We start from the raw sequence: 20,556 nt of genomic DNA on the forward strand, positions 1-20,556 counted from the left end.
TCTCTCTTAAAAAATTCAGGGGAAATGAAAATATTGTAGTGAGAAATTAAGCGGGTTTTTATATAAGAAAACATAGTATAGGCTATTGAAACTTTTAAGGATGTAGAAAGATAAGTACTAATGGACATTAAATTTGTTAAAATCAGATCTGACAAAACTTTAAAAATGGACTCAGGGTGACATATTTTGGGAACATGATTATGTCAGATTTGATGTAAAAAATGGCAAAGTTTTTATAGGCTACTTACGCAAATTAACACAAACAGTTCCATCACCCAGCAGATATACAGGAAGGGTCTACTAAATGAATATTATATATATATATTTAACATAGATCTGATGGTGTTATTTTCTGTGTCTTTAACAACATACATTTTACAAGCTTATGCTCTTTTTTTGAAATTTAGTGTCAGAAAAAGTAGCTGATGGTCAAGATGGAAATACACTAAACATCAGTAATTAAGAAAGATAAAAATGATTATAACTTTTACTGTTTCCTGCACTAATTTGATGTAGAAGATTTCTTTCTTTTTTATATTTAACCAGAAGGTATAACGAATCTATGTAAGGAGGTTAGGTTTGGAGAAAGGAAAAAATTATCTGTAACCTGAACATTATCAATAAGTGTACAGTATGGGTTGTCCTCTCTTCAAAAGAGCACACACAGTAGTCCAGGCTATAATTGTTGGTCTTATCCTTCATTGTTTTGTTGTCTTCATACACCAAACCAGCAAATTCTGTGTCTTTACCTTAGTTTAAATTATGAATTTAGTCAGTTTTCCGCTCTTCCAGAGTTTCCCCCAGACCTGTCCATCAGCATCTTTTGCCTCGATCACAGCCAGATCATCTTGCTTCTGCTACTTTTAAAATAAAATTTTATTATTACTAAAAAATAATAGTCACCCTGAGCCCAACCTGGCTAGATAAACAAGTAAGGACCTTGGTTAACAGCTCTGAATACTTCTCCTACTACCTCCTTTAAACAGTGGAGGGTCATAAAATCTGTAGAATATTGGTGGGAGATAGTCTTCTGGACAGAATCAGAAAAAAAAAAAAACAGATATAACAGATATGCCTTATATCATATTTCACCATGTTAAAGTAAGAATACTATTCTTCATGTATTTGTATTTTCACAGCTGGAAGTATAAAAGGAGGACCTGCCAAAATAATCTTGTTTGTTTTGATGTAAATAGTAATAATAAAATTTTGTTTAAAAAGTGAAAAATCTGAGTAAAAGGCTAAATAAACTAGATCTTTCTTGAACAAACCGAATCTGTGAATATCCAAGATATAATGATACGATACTTAACTAGACACCACTAAGCCTTAACCAAATTACAGCCTCCTTTTTTTCATTAATTTGATGCAATAGACCAAACTTTATTCCAATAAGAAAATTCAAAGAAAATTGGGTCCTGTTCATATTAACCCCACTTTCTGAAAGACAGCAATGGAAACAATTTTAGTATTTGAGTTTAATCATTTTTTAATTTTTTTTGTTCTGCAACACTTTTTTTTTAAAGGCAACATTGTGTGCATATTTCAGGAACATTTTGTGACTTTTCTCAAAATTTTTTGCTTCATTGATGGTTTAAAATGTATAAAATTTGGAAAAATTTGATACAATTTTATGTCATTACATCATCATTATGATATCACTGTTCCTTAAAACATTTGATAAAATTTCTAAAATGAGATATTCATAATGGTAAATTTTATAATGCAAAATATATAACATAAAAAATGTATTCTAATATTAATTCTATAATTCAATAGATTTTTGCCATCAAATAAGTGACTTAACTATTCCAAAATCAACTGCCTCCTCAGAATAATAATAGCACAAACATACACCATGTGTTTGGGCATCAGAAGAGAATAGGGCAGTGAAACCATGGAGGAGTTCATATATGTAACATCCAAAGATATCACTGGACATTTGTATCGGGTTAAATAGGTTAAATAGCTTGCCCAAGTTTATATCCATCAGTGCCGGAGCCACCATTTATTTCCTGGTAAATTAATTCCAGAGTTTGTATTATTAACCTCTATGATACCCTGTGTGTATATGCAAGCACACATGTATATGAGGGTATGTATGTGCAGAGAAACACGCATGTGTGTTAAGGTGGTAAGAGCAGGTTTGTGTCTTGATGGTGGATACAGAGAGATAAGATACAAGGGTAATTTTACATTATGAAATCAGGTTTAATTTTTTGTAGTTATCTTTAGTAGAGTGATGTTATTTTTGTTTTGCTTCCAAATATCTTACATGGAGCACTTACTTTCGTATGTACCTCCTGACTCCTACATATGAAATAAATAACCTCATTGCTAGAAAAGCATCAAACTGATAATGCTATAAACATTGTCTTCTTCTAGATTGTTACGCACTGTTAAATTCTCTTCTAGTATGTTTGATTTACTCTGAGACACTTGATGCAAAAACTCTAGGTCTTCCCTTCAGTCAACAAAAATCTGCAAGGAAGGACAGTATTGTATTATTAACACCTATGATACCCTGTGTGTAAATGCAAGCACATATACACACTGCCAAAGAAAGTGGAACTATATACCTTTGCATCTAGTGAAGGGTGAGGGATAAAATACCTTTAATAAAACTGTATTGCAAAAAAAAAAATATGACTCTAAAATTTATAAGTGGCCAAATCCAATTCAAATGTTTATTAAAAGTATAACTCATAAGAGTCTTAAAAGGAATATTTAGCTTCAAAATTATGAAATCAGTTTTAAACCAAATTTCATTAGCTCTCTTTTTAAATAAGTTAATATGACATACAATATTAAAATAGCTATAATCTTATATATATTTATACACAAAATATTTGGATTGGCATAGAATTCTCAAATGTTAGCTTATTTTTTATACAGTTTAAATTTTAAATGTTGGTATTCTCTAACAATTATTATAAATAATTTGAAAATAGTTCTTAAAAATAACAAATGAAAAAATAATAATGAAGTTCCTATAAACTTGTATCATCTATTATAATTGTGGTTCAAGGAGCCAATTTTCTCCTAATGAAAAACTTAGACCCAAGACGTTGTATTACCATAAAGAACCGTGTTTTAACAAGACTTAAAATTAAACACAATATAAATAGAACTCAGTAAGTTACTTTGGGAAACCCATTTGTTTAATAATTGTAGACTATGACTAACCTAATATTTCAAGTATCATGTTAAACACTACAAAAATGTAAATTAACCTTTTGAATTTCAGTTCTTAGAAAAGGGAAAAAAATGTGTGTATAATACCCAGTACTATTTTTTCTGTCTTGTTTTTGTAAATACATTTTGGAAACCTTGTCTCATCAAGTTCTGTATTTCAAATACTACTACAATGTAAGACTCTTTTATGAAACCATTTTTCAAGATTATTTCAAACTTTTGAATTTTAAAAAGAAACATTTAAATATACTTCTCAAAACTCAATGAATTATAAATCACAGAATATCAGACTTTATTTATTTACATTCCCAGCTTGGCTTTTACTTGTCTTGTTTTTACCATTTGGAATGGTCTTTCCCTGAAACTTCTACTCTCTTCAATTATTTTAGGATTCAGCTTAAACAGCACCCTGCCAGAATCACTCTGGTTTGTCACAGGCCTAAAATAAACCTGCAACACCAAGAGTGACATATCAGTATTAACAAAATACAATTTAGGTATTTTAAAGAAGGCACCTAAAAGGGGCAGACAAAGGCATCTTCTTAATAGTATAAGATAAAGAAAAAACTAATATGCCTATTTTCTATGATGTCATTAGTATTATTTATTCAGAGGGTTTATTTTATATTTTTGAAAAATCGAAACTGTGACTAAATTTTAAGTATTTTCTCCAGTATGATGTATGCTTTACTCTCATGATGCTTTTGCTATGAAGACGATTTTATAAATGTGCAAATTTACAGGCAACACTTTTGCAGTTTCTGTGTTGTTTGGTCATACTGGAAAGATATACTCACATCTAGTTTGTGACATTAATTTTAACTGAGTTACTGTACTCTCTTCATTTCTGAGGATGTGGTATTCAGAACAAAACCTGATGAATCTGAGAGATTTAAAAAATTGTTGTTGGACAAATGAACAAGTGAAAAAATGAACAGTGATACAATATCCTTTCAATAATGAATCTGTTAATATTAATTGAATCAAAAGTGTAGAGCTTTTTGGCCTGTTCTCCTACTTGTCTACAATCTATACAATTGGAACTAACCCACATTATTTGTGGATTAACAGATCAGTCACATATTTCCTGTCTTTTAATATTTGCTGATTCTTATTTAATCTCTATTTTTTTTTTCACCTCTCTTGGGGGACTTATCATCTGCCAAATTTCTATTTTTTTGTGGCTTCAAAAAAAAAAGAAAAAAAGAAGCCATTTCCCCTTTCCTGAATCTTTTCACCATTCTAGACTATTCTGATGATTTATCATGATTTACTACCTTGCACTCGATATGTAATAGCTCTATTGAATCTGTAAGTTGAAATCATACCACATAGTGAAAAAACAAATTTGACAAAGATTTTTGACAATGTAACATACCTAGCACATAAAAAAAATTGTAACATTGATAAAACACAATGGATAAATTGACAAAATTTACAATTTTAAGATCAAATCCATTAAATCCTACAAATTCAGATGAAGGATATTAAACAATATCATGTATTTTTTCACCTATGAAGTTAACTCTGATCATCTGAGGTATTCTACACCAGGGAATGTTGCAGAACAATTGATGAGCATGTAAACTATTAAGTCCTTTAAAAAGATGCCCATATGCTGTCTCTCAAACCCCCATATTTTGCACATGTAGACACATGCACTCCCACACATATAATCTTTCTACCACAGAAGCAAACTATTTTTATTTGGTCGCCTTTCATGCACATGACCTAAAAGAGTTCACTAAGTTCTGATGCCTTGACAATTTGAACAAAAAGATTCAGTAGGTCTTGTGGAGGTAAAAATGAATGTCAAGTTAGCTGGGAAAATTCTCATTTTTATTGTTGGTGTTTGTGTTGTTGATTACAAAGCAAAATCAATGATCTGCAGAATTCATACAGTCCCCATCATTAGTTAACTGTAGTGAGATATCTTGTAGGTGAGAGTTTGACTAGAATCTGAATGAAGCAAGCAATCTCTGGTCTCTGCAATATGATTCATCTGACTTTTCCTTAAATATTCACAAGACAATTGTTTTGTATAGACCTTTGCATCTAAAAAAAAAAGCGTTTAGAAGTTATGATGCTGTTTCTAACTCTCAAAAAATAATGTTTTTAAAATAAAAGCTTTCTCAAGCCCAGACAATCTAAAACAACTATATCTTTTAATAGATACACATATTAAATCCTGTCTTTGTTTTAACATATGTAGGCTCCATCTGTCCTTTTCACACTGTTGGTTTTCTTCTTCTTCTTTTTTTTGGGCTACATTTCTAATGATTCCATAAATATTCTATAAAACATAATTTAAAGAATGGTGCATTCTGTGTGAGCTCTCAGCAGGAAAAAGTAATGACGAGATGCACACTCATGAACGATACTGAAAATAATTTCATGGAGCTATTGTAGCAGGCTGAGTATTAGAAGGCCATTTAGATTTCAAACTGTTATTATAAAGATTTATAATATCCAAATGCTCTGAAGTGGCCATTCGTTGAACATCTTGTTATGCAAAGTAGTCACTAAGCTTTCTACAAAGTCATATATTAATCACTTTGGTCAGAGGCAAAACTCTGTTCTCTTAGCAGCTGTTTCTACATTTTTATGCTCTATCTTTAAGTTAAAGCTAGTTTTAAAAAAATGAAATATTATTGCTTCATTTGTACATTTTTGTGCTTTTATATTTAAAGATAACCAAGCAATATTTTGATGAGTTCTTAAGTCTAAGAAATAATTGAGAAGTAATTACAGTTGCTAAGAATTTATTCCCCACCCCCAAAACATCTTCTTCTTTTTATTTAGTCCAAATTTCATAAAACAGTAGCATTTTTCTAAAATATAGATTTATTATTCTAATTGACAATACATATTTTGTATTATTTTACTGAAAAAGAAAAATAACACAATATTTTAATCTTCTGAAAATCTCTAGATTTAAGTGAAGTAAGCTGAATGTTTCATGGAAACTAGGAAAATTTTGTTATTATTTCTAGAAGCTTTGAAGTATAACATATAAAAAATATTTCTCAAGTTATTTCCTACATTCAAAAAAGTCCTTTCTCTCCACCTTTTTTCCATTTTTCTTTCTTTTCTGGTTAGGTCTCCATCAGCAGTAGACCTAACCAGAAATGAAAAATTGTGTAGTACATGTCACCTCTTTTCAGAAATTCTGTGTCTTTATCACAGAATTCCTTCCTCGATCAATAATCAAATCCCCAATCGCATAGAGACAATACTAAGTGACTCCTCTTAATTCTTGAGTAGGAGCAGTGTATACTTCTAATCTAAAATTGAGTTGTCTTAAGTTATAGATCTAATCATTTTAGAACTCATCAGGTCCAACCAACCTACCAACCTTATAAATCAGTAAATTAGATTGTCATTAGGCAGAGAACTTTGTCAAATGCCAAAAAGCAGAATGAGCTGACGACTCCTTCCTTCCTACCTTCTTTCCTTTCATTCTTTAAACAATAATAACAAAACAAATAGCTCTAGGCCTCTCCACTGTATCACTCTGACTTACCTTTATTATGCCCTAAAATAGAGAGATGTATGAAGTTGTAAGACGGATAACTAGAAAAACAAGAAAACATGAGTTATTGGGAAATTGGAAACATACCTAGAACACAGAAATGTATGACAAAATATTTATATATTATATAATGTAATAGTGAATTATAACTTTGAGGCTTCATGGTATCTCAAATGTATTTTTCTTGGCTCAGGATCATGCAAGAATGTAAATGTCATTTACAGAGAACAGGATAGCTGTGAGAAAGAGACTTGGGTGAAGAAAAAATAATCAGAATTTTGAAATGACTAAAAGATACTTAACTAGATGAGAAACAACGAGGCTAGAGGGACATAGGCTGAGATGCTAATTGTAGTGTCTCCAGCAGTTTTCAGATGATATTGATTGTATATAAAATAACTAGGATATTGGTATAGTAGAAGAAAGAAAACAGTGAAAGGTAGAGCACTGAGGCATTCTTTAACGTAAGGCTGGAAAAGTGAGCAGGAACATGCAAGGAAACAGCCAGAATTTTAGAAGGAAGTTGAGGAAGTACAGTGTCTTGGAACCCAAACAAACAAACAGAAAATGCACTAAGAAAGGAAAATAAATCTACTTTATACCTGTGTGCCTTGTATAGATGCCTGGTGCAGGGAATCCCATGCTTTTCTTTCTTAGGAAAGAAAGAAAAAAAGAAAAGGAAAAAAAAATGTTTTTCTCACTTTCTTCTTTGTTTGAGAAAAAAAAAACAAAACAGAGAGGTAGTTGTATTATCTTCTCTCCATTTTTCAACTCCACCTACTAAAATGCATTTGAACTAGGTTATCAATTAAAAACCTTCTGTCCCATGGTAAAATATCAAGTTCTCTTTTCTCTTCCCTTGTGTCCAACTGTGTGCTCTTCTGTCTCTTCTTCCTTCCTTTCTTCCTTCCTTCCCTCCCTCCCTCCTGTCATCAATAAATTTAATTAAACAAATATCTGTGAAGTTTGACTCTTGTATAATTTCTTCTGTACTATGAAATAATGGTTATCAAATAATAATTGATTACATTATTAGAAAGTAGAAAAGTAGATCCGTGTATCATTTAAAAGCATATTATTTTGTATCCTTAAGCATTTTCAGAATTTATTTAATAATACTAATCTTTTCCACTATTTTTACTCACACCTACATAGGTATTTGTCTCAATAATTTCCTCTGGTAACTGGCAGTCAGTTATTCACGGGAATACACCCACTCCTTTATACACAGCAAATACAACATAATTTCATAGTTTAATCAATTTTCAGTTCTCTTGTGTTTAATTATGAGTTCTCAATTTAAAGTATTTCTCTCTTACGAATAACATTTTTAAAACTGAAATTTCCTTTTATGAAACTTACAGTCTTCAACTATGATAAATTTCAAACCAATTCATCATTCAGTTTTTCTTATAGGTGGAATGGTTTTTCAGTTAAATCATAACATGTTTGTTTACAGTTAAACATTCAGTGATACTATTAAAGAGCTGAAAAGAAGTCACACAATATATCTTATAGATCAAATACTTGGGCTGGGATTGTGGCTCAGCGCTTGCCTAGCATGGGTGGTACTCGGGTTCGATTCTCAGCACCACGTTAAAAAAAAAAAAAATAAAGGCATTGTGTTGTGTCCATCTACAAAAAAGATTCATTCTTTCTCTCTCTCAAAAAAATATTATATTTCTGCATAATAGGAATTAATCATAAGTAACATGTAATAAAGCAAACAATACTTTTTTCAGCAAGTGATTTTAGTACTAGTTTGAATTCATTTAGATTTGTTTCCAAAGTACTTTGTGGAAATTGTGTGCTTTAAATTAATAGGTTCTCTTTTTCTGTTGTTTATTCTGGCTAATATTGAGAAAATATAGAGCAGTTAAACAGATCCTGTATTTAGTTTTGGAAATAAATTGAAGCATCAGTATAGAAAAATAGTTTTGTTTTTTTGAATATTAGTATTCACTAAGTAAAATACTTTATTTTTTATTGATTTAATTTTTTAAATACATGACAGTGGAATGTATTACAATTCTTATTACACATACAGAGAACAATTTTTTATCTCTCTGTTGGTATATAAAGTATGTTCACACCAATTCATGTCTTCATACATGTGCTTTGGATAGTGATGTCCATCACATTCCACCATTATTGCTAATCCCTGCCCCCTTCTTTTCCTTCCCACACCTCTGCCCTATCTAGATTTTCTCTATTCCTCCCATGCCCCCCCTCTCTACCTCAATATGGGTCAGTCACCTTATAACAGAGAAAACATTCAGCATTTGTTTCTTTGGGATTGGCTAAATTCACTTAGCATTATTTTCTCCAAGGCCATCAATTTACCTGCAAATACCATGATTTTATTTTCTTTTATTGCTGAGTAATATTACATTGTGTATATATGCCACATTTTTAATCCATTCATCTACTGAGGGGCATCTAGGTTGGTTCTACAGTTTAGCTATTGTGAACTGTGCTGCTATAAACATTGATGTGGCTGTGTCCATGTAGTATGCTGTTTTTAAGCCCTTTGGGTATAGACCCAGGAGAAGTATAGCTGGGTCAAATGGTGGTTCCATTCCCAGATTTTGAAGGAATCTCCATACTGCTTTCCATATTGGCTGCACCAATTTGCAGTCCCACCAGCAGTATATGAGTATGCCTTTTCCCCCACATCCTCGCCAACATTTATTGTTGTTTGTGTTCATAATTGCTGCCATTCTTACTGGAGTACAATGATATCTTAGAGTAGTTTTGCTTTGCATTTCTTATCACGAGAGATGATGAACATTTTTTCATATATTTGTTAATTGATTGTATATCCTCTTCTGAGAAGTGTCTGTTCATGTCCTTGGCCCATTTATTTATTGGGTTATTTGGTTTTTTTTTTTTTTTTTTTTTTGATCCAATCTGCCAGCCTATGTCTTTTGATTGGTGAGTTTAAGCCATTAACATTCAGGGTTATTATTGATTCATGGTTTGTATTCCCAGAAATATTTGTTTATTTTTGTGATTTAACTTGACTTGATTTTCTTCTTTGATTAGTTTTTTATTTAGAATACTACCTCCCTCTGTTGATTTTCATTATTGTTTTCTGTCTCTTCTTTATGAACTATTTTTCCAAGTGTATTTTGTAGTGCCAGTTTTCTAGCTATAAATTATTTTAACTTTTGTTTATTTCATCTTCAAATCTAAAGCTTAATTTTGCTGGATACAAGATTCTTGGTTGGCACCCATTTTCTTTCAGAGCTTGAAATAAGTTATTCCAGGATCTTCTAGCTTTCAGGGTCTGTGTTGAAAAATCTGTTATTATCCTAATTGGTTGTCCCCTAGATGTAATCTGATTCCTTTCTTTTGTGGCTTTTAAAATTCTCTCCTTATTTTGTATATTGGGCATTTTCATTATAGTGTGTGTTGGTGTGGATCTATTGAGATTTTGTATATTTGGCATCTGTAGGCATCTTGAATTTGGATTTCCAACTCATTCTTCATGTTTGGAAAGTTTCCTGATATTATTTCTTCGAATATATTGTTCATGCCTTTGGTTTGAACCTCTATGCCTTCCTCTATCCCAATAACTCTTAAATTTGATCTCCTTATGCTATCCCATATTCCTTGAATGTTCTACTTGTGATTTCTTACCATTATCTCTGTGTGGTCTATGTTCTTTTCAAGATTATATATTTTATTTTAATTTTCTGATGTCCTATATTCCAAGTGGTCTACTCTGTTGGTGATGCTTTCATTTGAGTTTTTAATTTGGTTTATTGCTTCTTTCATTTCAAGAATTTCTGTTTTTTTGTTTGTTTGTTTGTTTTTGTTGTTGTTGTTGTTGTTAGAACCTCTATCTTCCTGTTGAGGTGATATTTTGCTTCTTGTATTTGTTTATGCAGCTCTTTGTGGAAATGATCTTTCATTGCCTATATTTTCTCTCTTATATCTTCCTTGAGTTCACAGAATATTTTAAACATGCACATCCTGAACTCCTTCTCTGTAATTTCTTCTGCTGTGGCTGCCAATGGTTCTAATGATGTGGTGTCTTGATTTGTCTGGGACACTTTCTTCCCTTGTCTTTTCATGTTGCTCGTTTGTCTTCCTTTCCAGCTCTGTAGGACTGGAGTGTTACTGTTTTTACCCGATAGGTTTGTAGTGCTCTTTAGGGTTCCAAGACCTCTCCTTTGTGGGGAAAGACAATGTTAACAAATTCCAATATCAACAATATACCACCTATGAACAATTTGTTATTATTAAGATGTTTACATCTCAATGTACAAAAATGTTGGATTCAATTATTATCTAAAATATAATCAATAGTTTTGTAAAAAAGGTTTATAGTTTCTGACAACGGACAATGAACTGTGGGTGGGGACATAGGATGATATGCTAAGGAGGTAGAATGTAAGGATATAGAGTTAATATATCTTAAGATGTGTGAAAGAGAAATCTAATGAAGAGATTAGTAGCAAGAGGAAGTAATTTAGAGTAAGAAAGTACTTGGGAAAATAGTAGAGTATATAAAACAAACACACAATTGTTAAAATAGTAAAATTTGGAGGGAGAAAGAAAAATGAAAGAAGAAAATGGAAAAGAAAAAAATGGTATATACAACACTTCTATGTTATATTATTCAGATGACTCGGTCCTCAAAAATCCTATTTCTTGGGAAATTCTTGGCTTCACATATGTTGGGGATATGATGGCTAGAGTACAGAGGGGTAAAAGAGAGAGAGAAAAAAACAAAAACAGAAGGAAGAAAACAGGGTTGTTGCTAGTTTTAGAGATCCATAGCTTTCCTGCTTCTCTTCTCATCCAACAAGTTGGGTCGTCTATTGTAAGCTGGTGTCTCTGCCCCCAGGATGTTGGAGGTAACTAGGGTGGGAAGACTGGTCCTGGCATAGGTTACCTGGAAGCAGGGAGAGGCACCCACCAGACCCTGCAGGGTGGCTGCACCTCACAGGTCTCTTTTTATGACCGCTCATATAATTTGAGCACCCGGTACTACCTCCCTATTTTGCCTGGAGATTTCCAAGCTTCTGTTCTCTCTGTTAGGCTCCAAATTTTAGCCCCATCTCCCTTTCCCTTAGCAGTTCCCAATTAAGGAAACTCTTACACCAGGGCTCCCTTGGGCAGTTCCCTGATCGCACTGCACACCTTTGTTGGGCAGATACTGTGTTGGGTTACTGCCGCTGGGGAGGGAGGAAGATTGGAAAGCTGGTACCTGGTCACTGGAGATCCAATCTGAGAGCTGCCCCCACCTATTATGGTGAGAATATTGCACCAAGATGGAGGCAATCTGCTTTCAGCACCAGGGTGTCTGGTGAGGTGGGGGAAGCTGGGTGATGGTATTATGCTGTAGATTGGTAGCAGCTAAGTGACCTGCATGGGAGTAGAGTGAAGTCTTGCCAATCTGCAGATGTTTTGATAGGTGATTCTTCTAAGGTGCTCTCCGAGCCTTGTGTGGGCTAGAACTTTGGGCTTTGGGTTCTGCTCAAAGACCAGCATCCTACTGGAAAGCTGAGGTGGGGAGCCCTGCATGGGGTCACAGTGCTGGTGATTTCTGTGGAGAGAAGCTGCATCTCAGAGATGTAGTATTCTGACTCGGTGATATCTAGATCACAGAGCAACACAGAATTCTGCCTCTCTCTGGCCCGCTATCTTCCTCCCCTAAATGAAATACTTTAGAGATTGGTACTAATTCTAAGATATTACTTCATTTTACCAATTTAAGATATTACTTCATAAACATTTTCAGTTTCTGAAAATGTATAAGCTATTAATTCATTAAAATCTAACATTCTCTATATAAGCTCCGATTTATTGTTCTTCTATTCTAGGTAACAGAAATGTTTTTTAAAAGTAGCATTTTAAGAAATTATTCGGTTTTGTAGTTATTTCAAGAAAGTATATGCACAATCACATGAAATTAATTTTTTTGCAGAATCACAATTTATGTATGCTGAAATTATGCAAGCTAGTGTTTCATTCATCTTTTAGCTCCTGATGTGGATTCATTAAATCTTCTAAGTGCTAATTTATAATATTCTACAGTTTCTACTGTATTATATTAAAGTGTAATCATTACTCAGAAATCCTGGTGGGCAACTTCACTGTATTACCAAATAGACTCAAAGCACAATACAAAATAACTTCTTTTAGAAAGGGACTAATTGGAGTTTCAACACTGTAAGAGATATAAAGAACCCCTAGGGAAAATCTGGCTATTTCTATTCCTTGAAGCTATACTAAAACTAATGTCCAATCAGGAAATCTCTGTAATAACTTTTTTTCTTATTGTGACTACTATTGTTTAAACCACTTAAAAAAAAACTCAATCTTATATAGTTTCTTGTAATAACCTAATTTTGTAAGGAGTTTCCAAAATGTGTTCCATGAAGCCTTGAAGTTGTTAAAAAAAAAAAAAAAGTTCCTATATGCTACCAGGGAGCCACACAGTAGGCTTAGGAGCAGGGCGTGGTAGTGGAAAAATTTTGAAGATTCTATTAAACATCATCCATAGTTTGGTTGAAAAAGTTCTACTGATATGTTTTATCAATTGTTTTAACTTTAAATTTTATTGTGAAAAAAAGTTGCTGAATATGCTGCTAATTTTTTTTAAATGTTGAGCATTGTCCACCTCATTTTCTTCCTTTAAAGAGGTTATTTATTAATATTTACAGCATAAAATTGATGTATGAATTTTCTTCTTATTTTGTTTAGAGAGTTTTGTATATTCATGTAAACATGAACTTTAACTGTCTTCTAGATTTTTATAATTATTTATCTTTTATGTTGTATTTTAGTGTACATCATTTATAGGAATAATTTTAAAGTAACATTTTTGTATTTTTAATTGCCTCCTATTATTCTATAGAAAACAAATAAAATTTGGTTGCAGGAAACAAGTCATAGATTTTCTTTTCCATAAATTAAGTATGTTTGTTGAAGTCCTATATTCTGCACAATTGTAAAAGAATATGTTTAGATGTTTGAAACAAAATATACCTATTTCTATCTATTTCTGTACCTATTTCCTGAAATATAATAAGATATATGAATAATTAAGAAATAATCTCCAACTTTGAGGAATATCAAAAACAGTAGGAATAATAGTAATATTTAAGTTTTCTCAAGATTTTGCATTGCATTACCATAAGATTATTTATTTCTCCTTTGACAAACATACATATAAAAATTGTGACACTAAGGTAATAATGGTATAGGACAAAACTCTCAAACCTAAAAGATGTTATAGACTCAAAAGTAATCACTTAGTGTCCTTTGATGGTCTTGAATCTATATTACATGATAAACAATATATTTTTAAAGTTTCATTTAAGGAGAATTTATTCAATGCTCCCTTGTTAGGACTTTGGTGAAATGATAGAGACTGGTCATATACAAAAACGTATCTAAAACTAATTTTTCATATCCTAAGTACAAATATAACCTGGGTAAAATGACAATATACAGAGTGAGGGATAAGTTTTTTTGTTTGGTTGTTTTACTAACAGGGATTAAACCCAGGGCACTTAAAACCTGAGCCACATCCCAGCCTGTGACAAGATCTTTGAGACAAGATCTTTGAGACAAGATCCCTCTAAGTTTCATGGGGTCTCCCTAGGTTGCTGAGGTTGGCTTTGAATTTACAACCCTCCTGCAGCAGCCTGGTGAGCTGCTGGGATTACTAGTATGCACAACTGTAGTGGGTGAGGGTTATGTTTGAACTGAGAATTATCCAACACTTTTGTGTCCAAAACTTTCCTTTAAGTTTGCATGATTTCCTTCTTATAATTTGCAATAATTTGTCTTAAGCTTGTATATAATGTATAAGGAAATAAATTGCTCTTCTGTTCTGAACTTAAATATAAGACTGTGTTTTTAATAAAGTATTGATCAATAACTCTGTCCTATAGGAAAATGGACGCTTCATTCACTAGAAACAGTTGAAGTTGCCAGAAACTGTGACAGAGGGATAAGACAACAGCACCAGTAAGTAGCAGTGGTTTTCCTCAAAGTTGTACTTTTATATCGTTTCCTTTTCCTTTAAAGAGTAACAATGCATTCTGCCTGGGTCTCACAGGAATTTCAATAAGCACATAGGGTATTGAATTTCCAGACATTGCTCAAATTTTTAAGAACATATATTTACATCTGATTCATCTAAAGCTGGGAGGAGAGAAAAGATTTAATCACAAAGTTTTTAAAATTTCACACAGAAGTGAAATACCACTTGTTTCTCCTTTAATATATTTAAAACAAGCAAACCTTCCACTCACTTTAGATTTATTATTCTGCATTGATTGACTCATTCTCTTGGAGGACATTCAGGCAGTAAAGTAGTAGACACATTGCATCCATCATTGTGTGTCAAAGAGCCATCAGGTCGATGGCTCTTTTTGAACTCTGTTGTTGCAGAGAAACATATCTGAGTATTATAGGCAGAAGTTTGACATTTTCAGGATGAAAATCAATTTTCTTTTATGTTTTTCTGAAGTGAGGCTTGTGTTTTCATTGCAGACGAAATGGCTTTTAGAAATTCAGAGTAACAAAATAGGAATTAAGGTAAAATTGGGCTAACAATTACATTAATGAAAGCCAGGAAGAATGTATTTTAGTTCTCTAATAATATTTAAATTCATAAAAATAGAAAAAGAAAAAGATTCTGATGGGAAAAGGTGCAAAAATAGAATACTGCTAATGAGTCAAGGTACTAATAATGAAAATTCAAAATTAAATAGCTTAGTTAAAATTCAGACATAAGCTCAGTGCAGTGGTACATGCCTATAATTTCAGTGGCTTAGGAGGCTGAGGCAGGAGGATTACAAATTCAAAGCCAGCCTTAGTAACTTAGAGAGGCCCTAAGCAACTTAGTGAGAACCTATCTCAAAACAGATAAAAAGGGCTGGGGACGTTGTTTAGGGGTCAAGCAGTTAAGTGCCTCTGGGTTCAATCCCTGGCACACACAAAAATTTTTTTTGAACAATATTTGAGAATATCAAAAGTTTATAAAGAAAATATACCTAATTATAGTTTTTGATTCATGACATGCATACATTATATGTATATATGCCCATACCTGACTACTTATCTTATCCATTCAATTATCTCTTGCTTCTAATAGAATGTAGGCTTTAGAAGTACAGTTTGGTCCAGAAGTACAGTTATAGAGTCTGTCATAATACTGTGGAAAAGCAGACACTCCATAAATATTTTCACATAGACTATTTGAAAATATTGACAATAGCAATATTATTAAAGTTTTATAGTTTTGAAATATAACTCTAAATGTGACATAAAAATCAGTTGTCACTGGGCTTCCTTTATTCGCAGAAACTCTTGATGTTCTTTCTTATAACTGTGACACAACATGGTGGATACACCTAATAATTGAGTGTTGTACATTTCAAAATCTTTTAGAATAAATTCAGATTTGTCATCACAAAAATGTTAAATATTTGAGCTGATGGGTATGTTAATAATGTGTCTTAATCATTGTTCTATAGGTTAAAATTATCATATCACTTTGTACTCCATGAACATATACAACTATAATTTGTCAAGATATAATTTAAATATTTAAAAGTTAAAGAGAAAAATTGGCTTAGACAATTTTCAAAATCTAAAGTAGTCAATATTTATGTACATATTGATTGTTAGATGAAAATAAAATTAAAGAATCAATAATAAAAAATAGTTTCTGGAGGGATTTGTAGAATTCTAAAAATAAATATTTTAAATAACCATGTTTTTATAATTATGAATCCAATGTTTTAAAAAATGTGTCCCAGCTTTTAAAGTCTTGTAGGTCTTTTCTATACATGTAAGACATGTGTCTGTATTTATATTTGAATGCAGCTGAGGTTTTATATTTTCAACCACAACTTTATTCCTCATATAAGCAAATTAAATTTCAGTGTGACATTATATTTCTGATTAGTTTTTTATGCAAAGGATCATATCAAATGTTCTAAAATTATGATATCATTTTTAATGTGAATATGCACAAAATATAATTGAAAATAAACTAATTTCATGTTCTGCTTTGTTACCTATTTCAAGGCAACTCATAGTAAACTTTCTCAGACCATTCAATCAAAAATATAGTGTAAATAGTGACATACATGTCTCATATGTTTTCATGTAAAGGAATGTATAGGTAGGTAATTAGGCACATACATACATACATACATACATACATATATACTTACTTACATAAAGACAGACAATTCTAGACTGGTGTAAAAACTTTAAAACATTCTTATATATGACAGATCTCAGTACTCTCTCCTGCAGTATAATAAGTTATTTTAAGAATGAGAATTAGTATTCTTTATGTTCACCTATCCCTCTAGGTATATGGTTGGAGTGTGTTCTGATATTCACCAATAAAGATGTATCCATTATAAATAATTTTTATTAGAAATCAAAAAGTGTACTAATAAACATGTATGTGTAAATATATATACAAATATACAGATATATGTATATATATATAATATCATATCTATACATGTATATTTATTACCACCCTTTTTTACTTCTAATATATACATTCTATATGTGTGTGTATATGTATATATATAAAACATCCTATAGCTTCCTTTTTGTGTTATTTCAAGGTTTTTTTTTATCCTGATTTTACTCTTAATTAAATTTTTCTCTCCCTGTACAATTTGTTTACTATTAAGCACAGTTATGTAACAAATTACAAAGAATACAATTAAATTAAGAAGGTATTTCAGTAAGCTTGCAAAAATCTCTTCTATATATTGCAATTAAGATGTTACTTAATTTTCCTTTGTTCAAATTACATTACTTAAAATCTAATAACATTCTGCATAGCTCATTTAACTCTTTAGAATCCTTTTTAAATTACCCTAAAAATGTATTTATCATGTAAATTATTTAAAGTAACAATTTGCATTGACAAGTATTATTGGTAGTGTTCTCAACCATACTCTAGGTCAAGGAAACCAAACAGTGACCAAAGAGAATATTTTAAAAACCACCAAGAAAGAATTTTATGTGAAATAGGTGGAGCCCAGTCATATCACTGAAAAGCTGGGGGATGAAGTTACCCTGGGTATAGTTAAAAACCCAGTCTTAATTTGTTAGAAGAGTTTTTCTCCAGTAAAAGCTTAAGTTCTGGAAGCCAAGCAGATAGACTGAGATCTGAATGGAGTACAATTCAAAAACCATAGAAATTTCTATTACCTCATGCTACTTTTCCTTTGATAATAGGCAGATATTTCCCCTGGGATTAGAGTAAGGAAGTTTCATGTTGTATAAATAAGAGGCTGTTATGTGTTCATACAACTTTGTGAGATTAACCTAGTAGTCTATTTGGAGTATACATGTGTTAACATAATTAAAAATTTTTATATGTGTACAGTTAGGTTACATGAAAGAAGTAATGAAGTGTGTTCACACTTCTAAGACTTCTGGGAAAAATACATTTTGATTTAACATCTTTATACATCATTAACCTGTTTACTCAAGTTGAAACTATTCTTCCAGAATTGGTATGAGGCAAACCATTTTTTTTAAGTTTGAGGAAGAAAATACAGAAAGTTACTTCTATCTAATAAGGTTTTTAATTGTGTGATCTTTTCACAGTAATCAATCAAAAACCTGATATTCCTGACTCTATTAAAATCAGACAAATAATTTACATCCAAGATCATAGATTTTTCTCTCAAGTACATTGCTACTGTGTGGATGTTAATTATCCATATCACTCAGATAATTACCTCCTCACTTGTTTATTGCACAAACTATGATAAAGCGTTTATCACAAGGAAGCATAAATGGGCCTTCTATTATGGGTGAGTGAAGTTTCTAAGTTGCTTAATAGTATGAGAAAAAATAAATAAATAGAATATGTGCAATCACTGAAAGTTATATCAGATGATGAGAAAAATCCCTAATTCACTGTAGCAAATTCTCCTTGCATTTTTTTAAGGCAGGTTTTACAAATTGGTAACCCTCAAATCATTGTGCCTGAGAAGATACAATCCATTAAAAGATTTTTATCATCAAAAAATATTTTTTCCCACAAAGAGTTTTGGGAAATCAGGGAAACAACATGGAAATTTATGATCCACAATAGAAATAAGAGACTCAGGAGAAGTTTTGTATAAAGAAAACTCAGGATTTTGTTTCTCTAATGGACTTGGCTAATGAAATTTTTTAACCCTTAGGTTCTATATACTTTTTTTTGAAGTTTCAAGCAGTAAATATTCAAGCTCTGTGACAACTACTCAGCTCTGCTGTGTAGTATAAAAGCTGCTTTAGATCTAAAAGAGATGAGTATGTCTGTGCCCTGACAGAATATCAAGGGGTAGATTTGTCCTTTCTGCTATAGTTTGCCAATCCCTGAGAATTAATACACAGAGATAATTTTGGAAGTCTCCATTCTGGAAAAAAAAAAGATCCTTCTTGATTTAAAAAGTCCAGTTCCATCCTCTTGGCTACAATCATTCTTGAGAAGTATGTAGCCTTAGAGAAAAGCATGAAGAAGGCAATTAATTTCTACAGAGAAATCACCTCTATGAACCCTGGTACATGTGGCTTTCACTGCACTATCACCTCCATGCAATGTACTTAATGGCTGAGAAAAATGAATCACATATTCTCCCTACCCTCAGTGAGCACATGATCGACTGGGAGCCATGGTGATAATTTCATAGAGGAGAGGGAAAGAAAATGATTATAATAAAATATGTGATATTATAATATCATCATTCAACATGAGCAGTAGCAATTTTTCCAAGAGGATTAAAAAGAAAACATAGTTTTGGTCACAGGTGTCAAGCAAAGTCTCATGGAAGAAATATTGCTACAGATAACTTCGTAAAGATTATACCTAGAATTTAACAGGCAGGGCTACAGAAGAGAAGAATAAGGGAGCATTTCTGACAGACAGAGATAATTAACACAGGAAAGAATAAGTACAGGAGACTGCTGTAAGGAAAACATGTTCCTTATGTAGCAAATAGTCCCTCAGCAGGAGCAGAGAGCATAAGTCTCATAAGTCTGCATCAAGAAGATTCCTAAAAGACACTACATATTTAGCCCAACAGAATTGCGAAGACTCTGCAGGATGTTAGTGGGGTAGGGATTAAGCAATACCCATTTGCCCTAAGGGAGAATAATGCATGTTTATACTATCTGATGATATTGTTTATCTGTTCAAAGTTTTTCCCAGTTGTATTTCTTTGCCCAGAAATAAATTGCATGGGCAATTTTGCTGAAAGGGAAATGGAAAACAATTCTTTGGGTTTGTTCTTGTTCATTTTGGAGGTGAAATGGGAGGAAAGGATTCAGAGATGACATGAAGATGCTGTTTTAGTCAGTTTTTTCACTGCTATGACCAAAAGACCTGGCAATAGCAATTAGAGGAGGAAAAGTTTCTTAGAGGACTTACTGTTTCAGGGGTCTAAGTACATAGATAGCTGGCTCCATTGTTATGACAGAAGTATGGGCAGAGGAAAGCAGCTCAGGACTTCTTACCAAGAAGGAAAGAGTGAGCTTCACTCACCAAGAACAAAATATATATCTCAAAGACATAACCTCCAATGACCCACCTTCTCCAGAAACACCCTACTACCCAGTTAATCCATATTGGGGGATTAATGCACTGATTAGGCTAAACTTCTCATAACCCAATTTCAACTCTATTCTTTTTTGTATTGTCTTACACATGTACTTTTGGGGACACCTCACATCTAAACCATAATTGATGCCCACACACATCTACGAGAAGTATTTTAGAAGAATTTCAGAAGCACGAAATGTGATTTTAGCAATCTACATCATATTTTTTCACA

General features: G+C 32.1%; 1 protein-coding gene across 1 annotated transcript in view; it reads left to right on the forward strand.

The window, feature by feature from the left end:
- Window positions 1-20,556, forward strand: part of Pcdh15 (protocadherin related 15) — a 1,628,869-nt gene that overhangs the window by 419,495 nt on the left and 1,188,818 nt on the right. The window contains exon 2 of the mRNA XM_048807407.1: window positions 14,641-14,716. The gene's annotated coding sequence lies outside the window, so the exon portion shown is untranslated. The remainder of the gene's footprint in view (window positions 1-14,640; window positions 14,717-20,556) is intronic.

The sequence above is a fragment of the Marmota marmota genome, unplaced genomic scaffold (assembly GCF_001458135.2).
Source record: "Marmota marmota marmota unplaced genomic scaffold, marMar, whole genome shotgun sequence".
In the NCBI taxonomy this organism is placed as follows: Eukaryota; Metazoa; Chordata; class Mammalia; order Rodentia; family Sciuridae; genus Marmota; species Marmota marmota.